We start from the raw sequence: 21,353 nt of genomic DNA, 5'->3' as shown, positions 1-21,353 counted from the left end.
CAAAAACAGATGAAAATGCTTTCTAGAGGCACATATCTTCATCTCAGACCTTAAATGATCACAAAATTTTACAAAGGAAATGAGCTATTATGATCAAGGAAATAAGATACCATAAGTGAGGACCAGGAGAAACAACAGTCATGAAGTATATAGATTAGAATTACCAGAGATTTTTAAAAAATGTATATATATATAAATAAAATATGGCATTAAACATTTAAAAAGATAAATACTGAAGATGAAAAAATTGAAAGATAAAACTTAGAAAATAAAAATACAATTAAAATGAAAAACTTTATGAAAGATTTAACTGCAGATCAGACAAAAATGAAAGGAGAATTAGCAAAATAGAAATTAATTTGTAAGAAAAACATTTATAATACAGCACAGAGGGACTAACAGATATAAAATATGAAATAAGGTTTAACAGATATGGAAGACAGACTGAGAAAGCCTAACATTTATCTAATATTCAAGAAGAAGAGAGAGATCATGAACGAAATGGGACATTTGAGAAGACAGTAGCTATGAATTTTTCAGAATTTGTGAAGATTGAATCTAAGGATTTAAAAAAATCCTGTTTAAAACGTCCTATAAATTCCAAGCAGGATAAATAAAAACAGGTACACCTGTACAAATCCTACTGAAACAATAGGACAATAAATATAATAAGATATTTAAAGCTGTCAAGTTAAAAGAAAGGACAGTTTATCTTAAAGGAGTTACAGTTGTGCTGGTAGTTGCATTCTGTCTAATTACGGAAGCAAGAAGACAGTAGAATGTTACATCTTCAATATACTGAAAAATAGGTATATTCTAAAATTGTATATACATTAAGATTAACGTCCAAAAATCAGAATGAAACATATGTCATTTTCACACAAACAAACAAATAAAAACAGAGGAAGCTGGCCACTGACAGGCCTTTATTAAAGGAAATAATGAAGGATGTACTTCAGACTTTCTTCTTGGATTAAGACCTAAGTAAAAATAAAGGACAAAGGAAAAATGTGTGGGAAAAATATACAGAAAAACGATAATAAAAGTAATATTTTTGCAGGATAAAAAGTTACAATTAAAATATGATGTTAGGAGTAGCTATCAAAATTCTGTGAGGAAGACTGTGGATACTGATAACATTAGACTGTATATGTTACATATAAATGTCATAAGTTTTAGGATAACCTGGAAAATAATCGAAGCAGAATAAGCTTTCTCCTTGAAGGTGCTCAGGCAGCACAGTGTTATGGACAGAAAGGAGTCAAAAAACAAATGTGTTCATCTTGGATCTCTTAAGTCTATGAGGATGAATTGAACTAATTACCTGAACAAACATTATGATGTAGCATTAGAATATGTTAACTTGCTATTATTAAGATAATAATTTCAACAATGGTAAAGTTAGCCTAATGTTCTTAGGACTGATCAGCACACTTAGAACTCCTCAACAGTTTTCTTGTGCTCTATAAGCTCTTATTACAATTAGAGGCACATTCTTTGTTATCAGGATATAGCAGCACGGCTGCTTCTAGATGCTATTAGATTGGTGCAAAAGTGATAGCCATTTTCACCATTACTTTTAATGACAAACCCACGTTTACTTTTGCAGCAAACTAATAGTTGCAGTCTAGGGTGAGATATAGTAATTTTCTTTTCCAACTCTGGTCATTAATAAAAGAAATAAAGAAAAATGAGTATGATCCAAAGCATTTGGTATTAGGCATATAGTGAACTCATAAGTTGAGATGTACATACACACACAGACACAAAGACACACACACACACCTTCATTTCAGTAGCTCAAGGGAACAATTTTCAGATTTCTGAAGCTTTTTTCTGCATACCTCCTTCATTTATAATATTCTGTCCTATAAATTCAAGCCAATCCACCTTCCAAGCCCTCTGACATTTGTATATTCAACTCAGTAAGACTGCTATTATTTTCTTGAGGTTCCCCTTCTTGCACCAAGGTTTTGAAAGGGCCTCGACGAAGAAAGAAAGGGTAATGATATGACTCAACTTATTTGTTCCAGTTCTTAAAAAATAATTTATGGTTCTATGCTGCCTGTTGTCTAGTGTCTGAAAATGGTTATTTTATATTTTGTATCTACTTATCTAGTTACTTAAGGTAGAAAGACAACTATAGTACCAGTTCTTCTTTCATGGCCAGAGCAGAATTTTCTTTGTGCTATTTTTATCCTCCTGATTTATTTAAAATGGATGACTTTCCTTTTTATAATTATCTTTCATGCCTATATCTATTTATAGAGCACATGGCATGCAATAACGACGAAGTAAATATTGATGAACAATTAAATTAATGAGTAAATGAGTATCTTATAAAACACATTTGGCCTAATGACCATAATAGCTATCATTTATTCACCTGTTATACTCTGTGCCAGGCATTGTGCTAAGCAGTTTTTATTTATTATTTATTTCATACAACTATCACATAAAATGTTTATTGTTATACACCAGAGATCTGCAAATGACAGCCCATAAACCAAATTTGATTCATCATCTGCTTTTGTATTTAAAGTTCTACTGAATCACAGCCACACCGATTGTTTACATATTGTGTGTGACTTCTTTCATATCACAATTGTAGAGCTAAGTAGTTGCAAGAGAGAGTATGTAACCTAGAAAATTGTTCTACTAAATAGTTTATTTAGTATCTGGTCCTTTACAGAAAAATCTTTCCACAGAAGATGAATGAAGCCTAGAAAGATTGTTTCATTGGAAGAAAATTACAACTTTGCTATATACTAAAAGTCCTCTCATTAATTCCTGTACTCCATGACTTAAGACAAAATAACTCTCTTTGGACTTTGGTTCAATGTACAACAAATGTGGAAATGTTGAACTCTAAGTGCAAACTCCTGAAATAATAGATACAATTTTGTTTCCTCCCTAGAAAAGGGTTTTAAAAGATTTTCTTTCATTCTACTTTTGTTCTTTCTAGATTCGTCCCTTATTCTTTCTGAGAAGCCTTCTCTGACTACTCACGCACAAATGAACTTTTCTTAAAGTTTTGAAAATAGTGTCATTCAGTCTAAATCTTATTTGAAACCTAGTAAGGTTATATGTGTATAACTTCACCTCAAGAAGTCAAAACTCTTTCTCTCATTCATCTGTGTCTCATATACTGAACCTCATGGTTATAGCATATTAAGTAGCTGAGAAACATGCATACAGATTGTTAACCATTGTGTTATTTAATGTTAGGTGTCAACTTGACTGGATTAAGGAATACCTGGAGAGCTGGTAAAGCACTATTTCTGGGTGTGCCTGTGAGAATGTTTCCAAATGAGATTGGCATGTCAGTCCACGGACGGAGTGGAAAAGATTACCCTAAATGAAGGCAGGCACCAACCAATCTGCTTTGGACCCACATAGAACCAAAAGACAGAGTAAAGGTGAATTCTTCCTGTTTCTCTGTCTTCTGAAGTTGTGAAATCTTTCTTGTCCTGATTTTGGATATCAGAACTCCAGGCCCTGTGGCCTTTGGAGTCCAGGACTCGTAGCAGTAGCTTCCGGATTCTCGGGCCTCTGGCCTGGGACTGAGAGTTGCATCATCAACTGCCCTGGATCTCAGGCTTCCGGACTTGGTCTGAGCCACACTCAAAGCATCCCAGGGTCCCCACCTTGCAGATAGCCTGTTGTGGGACTTTTCAGCTTCCATAATTGTGTAAGACAATTCCCCTAGTAAATCCCCTGTTATCTATAACTGTGTCATCTATCTCTCTATCCATCTTTCTATCTATCTATGTACTTATCTATCTCCCATCATTTCTCTCTCTCTGAAAAACCCTAACTAATTCAACCATCAATAAAAAATGTACATCCAATAATTTAGGACTATTGACAAGTAGTAGTAATATAGTATTGAGGAGGACAGGCATTGTTTCTCCATTTGTGGGACTTATTGTTGAATAGAAAAGAAAGGCATTAAACAAGTAAATAAATTCAGAATTAAGGAAAGCTGAGCCTATTTATTTTCTCAGTAGCTTCTATCTATGGTAGAGGTACCAATGTCTCTTTCATCCCATTCCAAACTTTCCCCAAACTATCTTCAACCAAGCATTCTGCCTTGAAATATGTCTCCCTCACTCTCAATAACAACAAATTTTCTTTTCTTTTCAATAGTAAGTCTGCCCTCAACAATATAAATCAAGCTTGCTTCACCCACTTCCCCAATTCTCCACTTTATCCATTTTTAAAATCAGCAGATAACAAGTTTAGAAACGTTTGCAAGCAAAAATGAAATTCACTTTGAGAAGAGAAATCAGAAGGCTGTTAATAACCACGTATTAATTATTTTACTCTGTTTTAAATATTACATAATCATGAATGTGTTTATCATTACAAAGAAAAACTAGAGAATATTTGTAAATGAATAATGGGTAGCTCCTACACTAGTCTCACGGTCACAAAATACTGTAATAAGGAATGCTTGATGAAGGGAGAAGAAAAGTTTAAATGTTGAACAAACCAGTGAGTTTAAGATCTGAGGCTAGATGTGTGAATGTATTTTAATATAATAAGTAATAATACAACTCATGAGAATACATGTAATATTCTAAGAATAAAATGTGTAATGAGAAGGAAGAAGGCTTAGAGAAAGCATCAAGGAATTCCAGTATCTCATATTTGGGTGGAAGAGAATAAAATAGCAGCAAAAACTAAGAATAGGCAGAGATATGTGAACAAATAAGTATAAGTTCATGGAAATCAAAGGGAAGAGTAGTCAGTAAGGGAGGGTACATCAGTACAAGTGCAATTGTGTATGTAGAGAAAACATCATATAATGCTCAACACCATCACCCACACGTGCCTCTTTCCTCTTTTTTCAGTTTGGTTCTATATTTTCTTTACACAAAATCACAGGATTAGGTAAAATTGGAAGAGACATTTTAATAGGTATTGTCTTTATACATCACTATTTATTAAAGAAACAAATGAAATAATATTTTATAGGTGAGGCATCTGAAAGAGAGGAGAAAACATCATTCAAGTGAGTTATACCGAAAGAAAAGTGAAATAGAAGTTTGAGAACCTCAATCAAAGAGAAAGACTAGCTGTTTTGTATCATAAGCATAGTATTTGGTCAAACAAATTTATGTTTTAGTTAATGATGGTAATTATGATGTTGAAGAATTTTTTTGACAGTATAGTGGTTAGAAAGGAGAGACTGATATGAACTCAGGTTTTGTCTACACAGAAACACACATGCAAACTATTTTAGTTTCTACTTCTAAATAATCCAGAGATAATAGCAACATCTAAATTATATATACTTAATAAAATCCTGGGCATTAATTTTTAACTTTGATCATCTGGCAAAGTCCATGGTACTTCTTTTGGTAATACCATTGTATCTTATGAACTACCAATCAGAAACTGAGTATATTACACTTATGCATAAAAATAACATGTTTTTCATTAGATTACATTAGTAATCAGCTACTGGTAGGATCAGCAATTTTCAATGTTGGCATCTTATTATTTTATTTTACTTATTTACTTGCTTTTTGGTACTAAGATGAATTATGACAGACATTAAATATTTAACTAAGATTTATAGGAGAAAAATTGAATCTTGAAAAATTGCTATTAACTGACTCATTTTTGAAAACTAATAAAACCTGCTGATATTGAATTTGGTGGGAGAACATCTGGCTTTAGTTTTTACAGCAAGAGATTTTCTATGGAATTACAGCTTAAATAGCATTGAACAAATAACATATTTGTATTTTCAGTTTAGTATTCACACATCTGGAGATAATCTCTTCTTGTGCACCCAAAGATAGGATCTCTGTGATACAAAAAGACAAGAAAGTCAGGGATTCAGCTTCCCCAGTGTTCTACTAGATGGTCTTCTGCAGATTTCCTAACTCGCTGCCCTGAATAGTTAACAATTTAAACAGTTACCCCAAATCTGAACTGAGGGGAAGGGGAGAAGTGTAATGTATTGATCTCTTGGCCTGACTTTGTGAACCTTTCACACTTCACGAAGAAGAAAGGCACCATTCTCTCACCCTTCTCTTCTAGCAATCTTTTCTTCTAGCAGTGTTATAAGATTTGCTTCATGCAGCGTATCTGTCCCTCTCTTTTTCAGGTATACATCAGCCTTCCCTACAAAATAATCAGTATAGAAGTTCATATGACTAAAATGGCAAGGCCTATCATCTTAGTCCCTTCCTGTGTTTTGTAAATTTTATACATTCAGGTGTCAACTGTTCATTTTGTTTAGCTTCTGCTGGCCCCAAAGAAAATTCTATTATCTCTGTTCCGTTAGTTTGTCATCATTCCTAGGACTGACTGGTAATGGTGGTGAATGTTAGTTTCTAAACGAAGTTTTACTCAGTGATTTTGAATATGTGTTACCTTTTCTCTAGGAGAATAAAATATGAATATAACGTGAAAAATTGGTCGTGCATAAATGTTGGTGACTGTCTAGTAAAATGAAAGAACTGAGAACTACTCATTTAATCCTTCATTGTTCAAAAACAATGTAGATAGCATCTGGTGGTTAGGCTGAACACATGAATTATAGAGTCTTAGCTGATACTAGCCTATTTCTACCTGGTCCCCAACCTCCCCATTCATTGCATTCCAATTCTGTGATAGAATGACAATAATAATAAGGTATGCTAAAGGTGTTCAGAGAAGGAAGTGGTAATAAAAAAAATGGAAGTTTTAGAAAAAGATATATTTTAGCTCATTCTTAAGAAATTCAGAGAGACACACAGTCGGAAGGAGGCCATTCAATGAGAAGGTAGTAGAACAATGATTTTCAAGTAGGTACAATGTGGTGTTATTTCATGATAGTGACATAAGACTGAGGCTTCAGTTTAGAATATCTGAAGATTTAAAGTGAGACCAGATGATAGAGAGGTTGCAAAGGCAGGCATGTTTTTGGTTTGATCTCAGGTAGATAAGGTAGAAAATTATTCTTGTAAGCAATGGAATGAAAATAAAAGTTGTGTTTAAACAAGAGTAGCTGTTCTCTATGCCTCCCTTAGAGGCTGAAGATTTATTTATGTTTTAATTATTTATGTATCTCTTTTTTCATAATTGATTTTCTAATTGTTTCAGATACCTACTTTGTTCCGCTGTGTTAATGTCCATAAAAATCTGCAGTATGGATCAGTGGCGTTTCCCTGATGGAACTACTAAAGGTAACATTTATAGATGCCTCCCGGTAGCTTTAGTGATTGTTGCCAAGAAAAAGGCCAGCCATTCCCCCACATCAGCCACAGGCAAGCCAGAAAGGTAAGCTGTGCTGGTCTAAGGAAGATCTAGTTTCTTCAGTCTGCATTACTAGTAAAGCAAAAACTTCTGTGCCAATTCTGAACTGAATTAATTAGTTGAAGACCAATCTTAGGTGAACTTTTCTTTCCTTCCATCTGTGTCATTTTTTTTCTCACAATAGTGCATGTGGTGAGACCCTCGGGGAGCAATAAGACACTTGGATAAGCCAGTTGTAGATTAAATATAGACTCCCTGTGGCAACTCTTATCTCCTGCCTTCCCTCCTGCTTGCAAAGATGCAGAGACAGGATTATTGCCACAGCTGCGCTTCCTAGAAGACTAATCAATGCAGCTATAAGAAGGACTGAAATGCAGCAGGATTTTCAATTCTAAGGATAAAATTTGTAAAAAGTGAGGAAGAAAACTGTTCTGAAAGTTATAGTGCTGTTAAATCCTAACACCCATTAAAGATAGCAAGCATGTCTATAAAAATTGGGCCATTGTCCTATTTTAGGTGCTTATCAACCTGGGATTGGTAAGTCCTGTCTATAGGAAAGAGAAAAACGAAGTCAAGCTCCCAGAGATCAATTATTTACCAGAACCTGGTTTATTTATGCAAAATTGCATTTGAGGGATGATCATAGTCAGAAACCATGGATGTACCACCTCAGATATCAAATTCACCTTTGCTTCTTCATTAACTTCTGGTTAGGTCTTGCTGTCATGGAACCATATAGGACAAATCTTGAATTAGATGAGGAACAAAATCATAAAAACAACTATCAAAAATGAAAAGGGAAGAGTGAGAAGGACACAGCATAAATCTCTTATCTAGTAGTAACTGGTATTTTACCCTGTAGAAGGTAGTTGCCACTGTCCACCTTTAGGGTTTGGAATTCTGATCCTATTGTCTGACAGCATTCCCACTCCTTGGCAACATGAAATTAGGCCATCTTGGAGTGAGGGGAGTGCCAGAAATTTGGTGATATTATGCACATAGGCAACAAGCTACCCAGTTTGCTCTTCTAGTCCGTGCCAGCCAATCAACAGATATTGAGTACCTCCATGTACCAGACACAATGCTGAACAAGCCAGATTTGGCCCTGTCTTCTGGGATGTTACTCTATAATGTACATATCATACACATAATTATAATTGCAATCCTTCCAGTCCAAGAGAAGCAGAGAGTGCCACAATCTAAGGCTAGCAGAAATCCTGAACAATTAAGATTGCTGTTGAGATCCCTATCTGCCAGCTTTTGAAAAGGGTGAGCAGGCAAGTACCAGGTGAATTGGGCCAAAAAGAGATGAGCACGGTGTGAACTCTGACAAACGCAAGATGGGTCAGTGTACCTCCTGTGTGGAAATACAAGGAATAAAGCAGACTGGAGTACTTAACTTGGTGAAGGAGTAATTTAAAAACTCCCTATCATCAGTAGTGTTTTTGAAACAGGCCTTTGCTTACTAGAAGATGTACAGGAGGGGATTTGGGGGTCCTCATAGCCCATTCCCCAAACTGCTTTCCCCCCTTTGCACAATTTGTCTTGATGTTCTAAAAGGAAACTATTTCTGCCTTGCTATGATTAGGGTGTGCTGATACAAATGTGTAGCATGAATCTTAGCAAAAGTTTCTGTGAATTTAGGATCCTGTTGGTTTTAATAGAAATATATGCATTCGGTGCTTTTTAATTTAATGAAAGACATTAATGAGAAGTATAATGTTTTATACATTTAGTAAAAGACATTAATGAGGAGGAAGTGATTCATTATGACACTGTTCTGTACTCAGAGAATGCCACGTGAAGGTTGTTCTCTGGGTGACAAAACAAGGTACACAGTTATTTTAATGGCAATATTAAAATAGCACAAGGGAAGAATATTGAACAGAGTATCCTTAGAAGATAAGTTGTTTGTTTAAATTTTCACTTGGTGTTTAGAAAATATCAGTTTTTTTTTTTTCTTTCCCTCTCTCTTGATTAAGGCAGTGAGTTTCTATCCTTCCCCATGGCCTAGCTATTATTTCTCCCTAAGTCTTAAATCTGGCAATGAATCTACATATCAGTATGAACTAAAGTGATCCTGCTAAGATATTTTAAATCAAATCTGAGAGCCGTAGTAAGAAATCTGGATTTGCATTCTTCATATTTCTGAATCCTTTCTTTGCTGGTTGCTTTGTTTGTATCATACAAGTGTCAAAATTGGAAGAGTCAGAGACTCATTACTGAATCTGAGACCTCTTCTGAATTCCAGTTTACAGATTAAGTAAATAAAACTAACATATAAAATAGAACAAAATTCACTCCTGGAGACCAATGATGCTTTGTTTATTGTTTTAAAATACTGTTTCTTGGGTCAAATTCATCTTATGCATGCATTAGTATAAAATTTATACTGTAGACTATGCTAAAGACATGAGCAGGATTTGAAACACAGATAATTCTAGCTTATTGACGTAAGAAACATGAACAAAGAATTATTCAGGGCTTACTTTGAAGCCCAACTGAATCAGGTCCTCCAGATCTCAAGAATATTGTCTACATACTTGTATTATTCTTTGTGATACAACATTCTAAAGAGTGTGAATACTAGAAAAGGCAGCCTCCAATGACTTAATTCTGACTTACTGAGACTTATCATGGATAGAAAGTATTATTTTTTTCGTTAATGCACGTATAGTGACAAGAATTCCTACAAATTCTTAGAATTTTTATCATTGCAAGTTCTTCAGAGAAACTGAAGGATATCAAGTAGGTGGCCTCTCAACATATATTCTCTTTTAAATACACATATATATATTATATTAAGAAATAATTTACGATACTATAATATTTACCATTTTAAAATATATCATGCAGTTATTTTAATATATTCACAGAGTTATACTATCATCAACACTATATAATTTTCAGAATTTTTTCACTATCTCAGAAAAGAAAACTTGTACACATTATCAGTCACTCCTCATTCTCTTTTCCCCCCAGCCTCTGGCAACCATTAGTCTACCTTCTGTCTCTGTGAATTTGCTATCTGGACATTTTATATACATTGAAATACATATATATATATATATGTAACATATGGTCTTTTGTGTCTAGTTTCTTTCATTTAAAATAAGATTTTCAGATTTGTCCATGTTGTGGCATGAATCAGTACTTAATTATTTTTATGGCTGTATGATAATTTATTGCATGGGAATGACATGTTTTTCATTATCTTTTTTTCATTATGTTTTTGTCACTTGAGTGACATTATGTTTTTGACATTTGAATTGTTTTTATTCTTGGCTATTATGAATAATATGGGTATGAAAATATTTGTACACGTTATTGCCTAGCATACATTTTTATTTTCTTGGATATATTCCTAGGAGTGGAACTGCTGGGTCATATGGAAACTCTATGTTTAATTTTTTGAGAAACGGCCAAAATGTTTTTTTGAGTAGCTACACAATTTTTCTTCCCCATTAATAATGTATGAATGTTTTTATTTCTCTATAGCTTATTTAACACTTTACATCCGAGTTTCAAAAAATTTGCCATTGTTTTCCAAAAAATATATTTCTCAATCTGTACCTGATATTTCATCTTTCATCACCCTGCTTTCCAATATACCAATATACCAACTCTTGCTTTATTCCAGTCTCTCCTGCATTTACCCTTCCTTCCTGTTACCCTACAAATGTGCTAAGGAGGTAAAAAGAGAAGAAAACAGAGGAAATTCTGACCCTTTTCCCAAACTCTCTGGCCTGAAGGATAAAGAAGTGCTTATATGATTTAGTTAATGGAATCACATCCATGTTATCTTATAATATACAAATTTCCAAATAATTATCAAAATCTTCATCTTTCCCATAGCCACTGCTTTAGAAATTGAATTCTAAAAGTCTACCTGAGAAATGTCTCCATCTCTTTCTTTCTAGCTTCATTCTTCTTTCTTAGTTGAAACTGTAATCTTTTTCTCCCTTGACTATTGCTACATACTTGTAATTTTCTCTACCATCAGACTTCGATTCTCTCCAATTGTTTATCTAAATTTCTTATAGAGTTAACTTCCTGAAGCACTTTCAATGGTTTGTTGTGATTAGCAGGAAAATATCATAGCTCCTTATTTTAGCATACAAGATCTTATATAATCCATCACAAAGTGACTTTTCTACAACCCCAGCACCCTAGAAATCAGCTTCATGAAACTTACGAATCACAAACGATGTCTCTTCTGTCAGTCTTTCATTGTGTTTCCATAGGAATTAAGAGCATCATTTTCTGGGTTTCCATGTCATTGTGGTCATTTCTCCTCACAGCTACAAAACAACTTATATTGCAATTCATTTCAACTTACCATCTTGTGTTGGATTTTTTTTTTTTTTTTTCAATTTGTATAATTGTATTTCCCTCCGGCCTATTTGTCAAGGGGAGAAACCATGTTTCATCAATGTTGTATTCCCCAGCCCATAACTCCATGCCAACTCCATGCTAGCACATACTCTATTAGTTGGGGTTCCGCCATACAAAGTATCAGAGGAAGCCTAAAAGTAACCAGCCTTCTCAAAGTGTCAGAGGTAGCCTGTGGGTAACCAGGCTTCACAAGGCTGTTCTAATGTCTAATGCTGGATTCTGAAGATTATGAGCAGCCTGGAACCCTATGAAGATAGCTAGAACCAACCAAAAGGCCTGAAAATTGTGACTACTCTTGCTTCCTACGAAGCTTTTAGTTACGTAGGTAACTTTTAGTTACATAGCTGAACACAAATATACCCAGCCCAGGAGTCAGAGAAAATAAAGGAAAATCCAGAAACAATCTAGGTCAATTCTCTGTTGGTGTCTATTACTACAAAACTATATTTCCACAAACTAAGCAGCTTAATACACACATACTTAACCAAACATATAATTTGTGTGATTCAGGAGTCTTGACAGTTTACCTAGTTTCTCTGCTTCAGGATTTCACATGCTGCACACTAGGTGTTGTCTAGTTCTGCAGTTTCATCTCGGGCTTGACTGTGGAAGGATGTACATCCTCACTCATGAGATTGTTGGGAGAATTTGGTTTCTTATTGTAGGACAGAGGGCTTCACTTTCTTGCTCATTGCCAACAGACAATGGTTGGCAATGTTCTGTAACCCTAGACAGTACCTTTCATACCTTGTCAATGGGCCACCAACATAGTTGCTTTCTTTATCGAGCCAGCAAGGGAGAGAGGGAGAGATACTCTAGCAAGATGGGCACTATAATTTTATGTAACATAATCTGGTAATCACATACATGTAATCACATCCATTCTATCACTCTGCCAGAAGCAAATCACAGATCCTGTCCACTCTCAAGGAGATTACACAAGCTCTTGAACCACAGGAGGCAGGAATCACTTAAGAGTGTGTCTGGTACAGTGTATCTTCTGGCCCTTAGTGTTCCATGTCTCCCCATATTCAAAATGCATTGACACCCTCGCAGAGTCCCCAAGAGTCTTATCTCATGACAGCATCTGCATAAATTTCAAATTTCATGATTTAAATCAGGTCCAGGCCAGGAGGATGTAGTGCCTTGCATGTAGAAAGGCTTAATCCTGGCTTATTATTAGGTTGAACAGATTTTACGGATCAGATGAAGAATTTTCTAAATATCTCTAATGAGGCTTAAAGGTGATTATGAGTATTTCATCTACTTAACTTTGAGCTCCTGGAGGTGAGACCCTTTGTCCTACATGTTGGTATCTTCAGTAATTTACCCAATGACTTGCAGATAGTAGTGATTCATAGAGAACGTTGATCAACTGACCGTACTTAAATAGCTATTTGCTGATCGTAGTCAAAAGACACAGTTGACTTGGAAATTATAGCTGTACTTCATCAGTCCATTTTTTCTTTAATATTCTGATATATTTTCCTTGCCTAGTTGATGTCTGCTATTTACTGAATCTCTTCTCTGAAATTCAAATCCTAACCAAGGTTTAAATGATGAGAAAACATCATGCTCAGTTGATTTCTCAGAAGTGCTATTAAATTCTATATTTTGAAATATATTTTTCTATAAAGGTTTTTGTGCCTCTTGCTAAAAGAAAGTTTCAGGCCAGGCGCGGTGGCTCAAGCCTGTAATCCCAGCACTTTGGGAGGCCGAGACGGGCGGATCACGAGGTCAGGAGATCGAGACCATCCTGGCTAACACGGTGAAACCCCGTCTCTACTAAAAATACAAAAAATTAGCCAGGCGAGGTGGCCGGCACCTGTGGTCCCAGCTACTCGGGAGGCTGAGGCAGGAGAATGGCGTGAACCTGGGAGGTGGAGGTTGCAGTGAGCTGAGATCCAGCCACTGCACTCCAGCCTGGGTGACAGAGCAAGACTCCATCTCAAAAAAAAAAAAAAAAAAAAAAGAAAGAAAGTTTCAAATTAGTGTGATTATATATAAGAAAGATCATTTTCAAGGTATGAGTTGTCTTGTCCTGATTAGTTTACAAGTTAGGACAGTTAAGCCAGGATCTACAGATGAAGTATGTCACATAGGCATGAGCTGCATTCCTCACTTCATTAATCCAAATTATATTTATTGAATGCCAGTTCTGTGCCAAGATTTTTACTGGGCACTAGGAATATGGCTGTAAATGATCAGACAAACCCCCTCCCTATAGAGCTTACGTTGTAATAGAGCAGAGAGAAAATACACAAATAAACAAAGGAAGTCATTTCAAATTGTGATGAAGTCTATGAAGGAAAATGAAAATGGGCTAAAAGAGAGAGAGCATGAATAAGAATAAGGAATACTTTTAGAGATGATGATGATGATGGATGAAGGTCACCTGAGGAAGGAATGGCATTTTTTTCTGAATGGAGCCTCAAGAATGATAGTCACTTAGTAAGCGTGAATGTGCTGGGCATAGACTAGAAGCCCATCAAACAGAAAGAAAAGCATGTGCAAAGACCTTAGAAGAAGGAAAGGAGCTCAGTGTATTCATGGGACCAGGAGAAGACTAGTGTAGAGTGGCAGGAGATGTGTGGGAAAGGTAGGCAGGTGCCAGATAAGGATGCCTTATAGGTCATTGGGAGGGTTTCTATTTTTATCTTAAGGTCAAAAGTAGTTAACTTAAGATATTTAGTATGGAACATACCAAACTGAATTGATGATTTAAAATCAGCTTTGCTGTCCTATGGAGGAACGTCAGAAGAGTATGAGCAGAAGAATGGAGCCCATTGAGGAAGTTGCTCTAAGAGTCCTAGCGAGAGCTGTGGTGACCAAATGAAAATAGAAGGATGGAAATTTATTGTTTTCTATGGACAAAGCCTGCTGATAGGTTAGTGAGGGAAGGCATAAAAGAAAGGGAGGAATGAGACCTTGGTTCCATATTTCTGGCTTTAACAAATCGCTGCTGGTGGTGATTTTTGCTCTTGTGAAAAAGACTAGTAGGCTAGGCAGTTGGTGGGGTGTCCAGTCCTGGGAAGAGAATCAAAAGTTCCAGTTTGAACATATCACATCCAGAAAGCATATGAGAAATATACAGGGAGATGTCAAAAAAAAAAAATTAAATAAGCAACTCTAGACTGGAAATCATAGGAAAAATTGCGCTACATCTGGTCATTTAGAAGTCAGCAGCATGTAGATACTACTAAAACATCATAGAAATGAATAAGATTTCTTTGGCTCTCCTTTGTTTAGAACAACATTTCTTGAGTGTCTTCTTGCCATAAAGTCCCCAGAGGATTGGTATTATCTAATAGCTGATGTGTGAAACACATGGTAACTGCTTTTGAAAGTGCTTTGTTATAGAGACAGTTTCTGACCTGAGCACTAACAGGTGCTGCCTAGACTCTGCACCTTAGTGTTTTTGTCCCCATCACCAAGCCTTAACAAGTGCACCTACCACAGATGTGGAGAGCTCTCAGAACCCCACCATCCACTGACACTGCACCTAAGCTAACTGGGAACCTCCAGGGCTACTCTACATCCTGAGCCAGAGTCCATCACTCCAAGCACAGCTCCACTGGAGCCCGTTCTTAACACCTGATGTGGGCTTGGCTTGTGTCTACTTTTCTGAAATATGTGCCCATAAGGATATTTGTTGGTATAAAAAATAGTTCCAGGGTTAAATATTTATTGGCATGATACATTAAATTATTTCAAATACATTTTAAAAGCATAGTACCTTAGTGTATCTTCTCAAATCCTACTTGGGATATAGAGATGCCACCTGACAGGTGGCAAAAAGAACCTCAGTGGCAATTCTTGGTGCCAGCTATGTGAAGAGCTCTGCCCAACCTGTGTGACTAGAAAGAAGAAGTGCCCCAGTCCTCTGAAGGTGAAGACCCAGAAGCTGACTCCTTAGACACTTACAAAGATTTTTCTGGCATGTCACAAGTATGAAAGCTTGTGTGTGGGAACTAGTGTAAGCATATGATTCCTCATAATACAGACACCGTGACAGCATATAGCACTTTCCTCTTGGGGGCAAAAAGAGCTCTTTTGGTTTATAGAAATGAGATTTCACAGATATTGAGCCTCCCTTTTAAAAAATATTAAAGTATTATGTCAACCTTTAAAAAAAAACTTCCTGAATTTTTGTATAAAATGACAACCTATAGAAAAATGATAAAATCTGAAGGGGATACTATGGTAAGTTTGAGTGGATTTGGGCTGCATGGGGCTTAGGAAAACTAAATTCACTCTTGTAGTTAGAGTCAAGTTCCCTGGAAAACAGATTTTGAGGCAAAGATTTGTATGTGGGAGATTTACTGGGACATGCTCTCAGGATTACTACCTGTTAGGAAGTTAGAAATGTAGAATGAGGCAGAGGTGAACTGGGATGTGGTGTGACAGAGGCCTTGGCAACTGGGATGGCTGTTCAAAGTTTTTCTGAATTGTGGCATGAGGGCCAAGCCTTTGTAACTCCCACTATAAAGTGCTCTCTGGGAAGTGGATATAAGCTTGGCCAAGGCAGCTCCCTTTGGAAGAAGACAGTTTTTAAGGACAGACTCAGCTGTGAGCCATCAGCAGGCAACATGTCAGATAGGAAGGGACTAGCGGCCTCAGCAGTAGGGCAGTGGGCGGGAGGGCGGGCGGGTGGGGGGTCTCTAAGAAGAGAAAGAGCACAGCCACTAAAATTTAAAACAGTAAATACAAAGAATCAAGAAAGATATTAAATATGTAATTTGTGTAAAACTTGCATATAAAATGTTTTTACCTTTTTACTGAAAAGTTTGAGCTTCTGTGAATGTAACTTTTTATATGAGGTTGTAATTGTTCCATGTAATTGCTTTTCAGTGATGATGTTTTCAAATTATTTATAGTCACCTTTGATGAGGAACTTCATTCAATTGGAGATAAAAATGTCAAATCATTTTTTACAACTATAGAAACAATTTTAAGATTTGAAATTATATTTAAACATTGTGAACTATTTTTCTCATTGGCAAATTGTAGTGTTGATATTTTTAATAAAAATATGAATGAATTTTAAATACAATTGAACTTGTACCGTAAAAAGAATTTCAAAAGAATGGTGAAGCTCCAATCTGCAGAATTAGTAGTCACCTGGCACCTGGTTTGGTCACCTCTGAAAGAGCAGGAGTGAAATCTGTAGCTGCCGCTGAAGCAGGGCTCCATGAGATAGAAGACATCTTTAGTGGTGCTCAGTGCACTGTGAATCACAAAAACCAGTGCCTGAGAGATGGCTAGACACACATTCTGAGCTCTACTCCATTGAAATCACCTTCCTAGGAGCCAAAAAAAAAAGAGTTATTCATTGCAAGAAATGACCAAGCAAAAGGCCATGCCGAGCCATACACTGCATAGCACTTACAGGCAAAGGGAATTAATGGCATGGTTTAAAAGTAACTGAAAACTGGAAGCAGCAGCTTTTATTGTCCCTGTGTTAAATACTGGGATAAGGCACTAAGAAAACTTGGCAAAAAATAAATTATTATTTGTAGTGGTTATGTTACATAAAGTCACTGTAAACACTGAGTAGGTGAATACTGAACACATTGCTCCTAGAAGAAAGGCAGGGTTAGGTTCCTGCAAGCCTGTACACAAACACACACACACATGTTGGTGATTTGTTAACAGTGAGTTCAGTGCTCGCTTCAGCAGCCCATATACTAAAATTGAAACGATACAGAGAAGATTAGCATGGCCCCTGCTCAAGGATGACACGCAAATTCATGAAGCATTCCATATTTTTATGCAAATGAAAACCACAATGAGACACTATCTCACACCAGTTAGAATGGCAGTCATTAAAAATCCAGGAAACAACAGGTGCTAGAGAGGATGTGGAGAAATAGGAACACTTTTACACTGTTGGTGGGACTGTAAACTAGTTCAACCATTGTGGAAAACAGTATGGCGATTCCTCAAGGATCTAGAACTAGAAATGTCATATGACCCAGCCATCCCATTACTGGGTATATACCCAAAGGATTATAAATCATGCTACTATAAAGACACATGCACATGTATGTTTATTGCAGCACTTTTCACAATAGCAAAGACTTGGAATCAACTCAAATGTCCATCAGTGACAGACTGGATTAAGAAAATGTGGCACATATACACCATGGAATACTATGCAGCCATAAAAAAGGATGAGTTCGTGTCCTTTGTAGGGACATGGATGCAGCTGGAAACCATCATTCTCAGCAAACTTTCGCAAGAACAGAAAACCAAACACTTTAGGTTCTCACTCATAGGTGGGAACTGAACAATGAGATCACTTGGACGTGGGAAGAAGAACATCACACACTGGGGCCTATTATGGGGAGGCGGGAGGGGGAGGGATGGCACTGGGAGTTATACCTGATGTAAATGACAAGTTGACGGGTGCTGACGAGTTGATGGGTACAGCACACCAACATGGCACATGTATACATATGTAACAAACTTGCACGTTGTGCACATGTACCCTAGAACTTAAAGTATAATAATAATAATAATAATAAAACAGTGAGTTCATAGCCAACAGCGCTATAACTCATGCTTAAAGGAAGTTTATGTAACACATATTTTTCCCCCTAAGGCACATCACAGCCTTTTGGGGCTTGGGAACACTAGAAAGCATTTTAGCACTATGCCTTGAGCCCGTTTTAAACAGAGAAATCACTAACAAAAAAACCCCACAAAAATGCAAAATAACATGGCATTAAATAGACCATAGAGGACAGGTACTTATGGTATAAAAACTGAAACAAGAGGCAGAGTGTTGCTTTGTTCAATCTTATTTGGGAACATGTGCATTAAGCAAATCAATTTTTTCCCACTCTGATATGTCTAGAATGTGATCCCCAATGTCCACGAAAGTGCCACAAACATTGATTTGGGACTTACAAATAAATTTTAGTGACTAGGCAAATCCACCCATGATCAATCTGTGAATAATGAGGATTGACTGTACTTACTCCTGGAAAATAACGTCATGAACCAACTGAAACAGCTTCTTGTGCAGGCTCACTGGAAATCCTCACCTCACTATACCCACCAATCTAAAACTATTGTGTCATAATCTCTGCCCAGTTCTAGCCGGTTCATCTTGCAAGATCACTCCCCAAATCACTCAGTCAAGGTCCTATTATGACCACTTCCTAAGTTTTTCCATTTTGAGATACTACTAAGATAGTGTTTTCTCTTAGACTGTAGTAAGTCTAATAAACTTAGCTGTCTATGATAAACTGTTTCTTTCTATTGATCTTTTGGTAAGTTTATAGTTAGTACCATTTTCAGGACAACTGTATTCTAGGAATGTGTGTTTGGAGAGAGAAAGAACACAGAGAAGACAACTGAGAAACAGCATTGCCAGTGAGCTAGGAGACGAGTTAAGAGATCACTGTTACAGAAGCTGATAGAAACAAGCGTGTTAAAAGGGGACACACTTCCTATAACAATTTCCGCATGAAAAAAATTATTTTAGGGTTCTCTTGCTAAGAAGTTATCACCTGGTATTAGTCTGTTTTGCATTACTGTAATATATCAGTTAGGGCTGGGTAATTTATAAAGAAAAGAGACTTATTTCAGGCTGTACATGAAGCATATTTCTGGCACCTGCTTTTGGTGGGGGGCCGGGAAGCTTACAAAAATGGCAGAAGGTGAAGGGGAGCTGGCGTGTCACATGGTGAGAGAGGGAGTTGGAGAGGGAAGTGGGAGGTCCCAGACTCTTTTCAACAACCAGATCTTGCAGTAATGCATTGTCACTAGGAGGGTACCAAGCCACTCATGAGGAATCTGTCCCCATAACCCGAACACCTCCCACCAGGCCCACCTCCAACCTGGAGGATCACATTTCAACTCAAGATTTGAGGGGACGCACATACAAACCATGTCACACCCCAAGTAATTTGTTGCTTTGTCCTTTCTGAAAAATGTGAGCAAGATAATCAAATGTTTCTTATTGCTTTTGCTGCCAAAAATCTGAGTCAGACTGCATACCCAGGTGAAGCCTGATAATGACATTAACTTGAGCGGTGGACATGTTGACTCTATGGTCTTTTTTCCTTAGTCATACTTTTGTATATATTTCGAGTTTATTTGCCTGTTTTTGTTTAGTGTAGTTTCAAGGAGCCCTAGGACCACCCACATGTTTGGTGACTCACAAGACTCCAAGGAGATTGCAGTCATCATTGTGTTTTATTACAACAAAAGGGTACACAGAAGGATCAGCAGAGGAAAAGACGCATCAGGCAGAATTGAGGCACAGGCTTCCAAAGTTCTCTCTCACAGAGTTGGGGAGAAGGGATAAGGGTGGTTACACAATGTACTCTCCCTCTAGCAATGAAATACAGCAGCACATGTGCAGTGCTTTTTCCCAGTGTTCTTTAGAGTACAGAGGTTTTATTAGGAGTTGATCCCATCGGTCCTCTTTGCCTGTGTCACCAGTCATGATTACCAAAATGTACACTCCCAGAAGGAAAGCAGGTGTTCACCATAAATCACATTGTTTGCAAAAAGAGTTTAGACGAGGTGATATGGTAGCACTTGGTACCTCATGCATACAAGACAGACATCAGTTAGTAATGTAAAAAAAATTATAAAAGTTAAGTTTCAGATCCCAGACAGGTGCTAGCCACATAAGTAGGTCTTTTTAAAGAGCAAGACAAGGCTGTAAAGACTATTTACTGCACAGTTTATGTCTACATTCTTTATGTAAACCGTGGAAAACTGATTTTGAAAAAAGGACATTTAAAAACTCATTAATTGGAACTCTTATCTATATGCTGCCTAATCATTGGTTGGAATTTAATCTCCAGCCTGTTTCTGCTGCACTTACCCGAGGTAACACTTCAATTATCCTTTCTTATAAAGCCTGTGTATGGCTTAAACTTGTATACTTCTGATTCCTGCTACATGAAGTCCCTTCTTAGAATACTCTGCAATTCAATACACACTGTCATTCTATCCAAATGTTCTTGTTTATGAAATTTCTTTTGTCAGGAAGGTCCATGAAGACAGGGAAGAATTCTGCTTAGTTATCTGCTGTATAGCCAAACCCAAGGCATTGGTACATAGTAGGCACTCAATAAACATTTGATGAATGTTTATTAATAAATGAACAGATGTGAGATTTCTTCTGTCTTTGAAAATACTATGCTGCTTAAGAGAAAATACTTTCCAGCTTTGAAACATTTTCTTAAATGTTGAAAATCAGAGGTAAAAAGCTTTTTTAATTTGTTTCCTCGTTTGTTCAGCAATTCATAACCTTATGAGATTATCAGATTATTTTGTGGAATCACATACTTAGAAGAAAGAGATATTCACTGGAAAAGATTTTTCTGTTCTTTAGAGCAAACATAGAAAAGCAAGTTTTACCTATTATTATTTCATGTTGAAAAATTTATTTGATGAGTATTTTTACATATGTTAGTTGTGACCAACAGATTAGTCAATGCTCTTTCTTTAATTTTTTTTTTTTTTTTTTTTTTTTTGAGAGGGAGTCTTGCTGTGTCACCAGGCTGGAGGGCTGGAGTGCAGTGGCTTGATCACTGCTCACTTCAACCTTGACCTTCCAAGCTCAATTGATCCTCCCACCTCAGCCTCCTCAGTAACTGGGACTACAGGTACATACCACCACACCTGGATAATGTTTGTGTTTTTGTTTTTGTTGTTGTTGTTTTCTGGTTGAGATGAGG

The 21,353-nt window shown here is 36.6% G+C and overlaps 1 non-coding gene across 1 annotated transcript; it reads left to right on the top strand.

Annotated features, from left to right (window-relative positions):
• The first annotated feature begins 17,312 nt into the window (after positions 1 to 17,312).
• On the top strand, positions 17,313 to 17,419 carry LOC111539793. The gene has a single exon (XR_002730781.1). It is a non-coding gene; the product is annotated as a U6 spliceosomal RNA (small nuclear RNA).
• Positions 17,420 to 21,353: the final 3,934 nt, after the last annotated feature.

Source organism: Piliocolobus tephrosceles, chromosome 18 (assembly GCF_002776525.5).
Source record: "Piliocolobus tephrosceles isolate RC106 chromosome 18, ASM277652v3, whole genome shotgun sequence".
In the NCBI taxonomy this organism is placed as follows: domain Eukaryota; kingdom Metazoa; phylum Chordata; class Mammalia; order Primates; family Cercopithecidae; genus Piliocolobus; species Piliocolobus tephrosceles.
The sequence above is the reverse complement of the archived record's forward strand: the minus strand, read 5'-3'. Positions and strand labels throughout refer to the sequence as shown.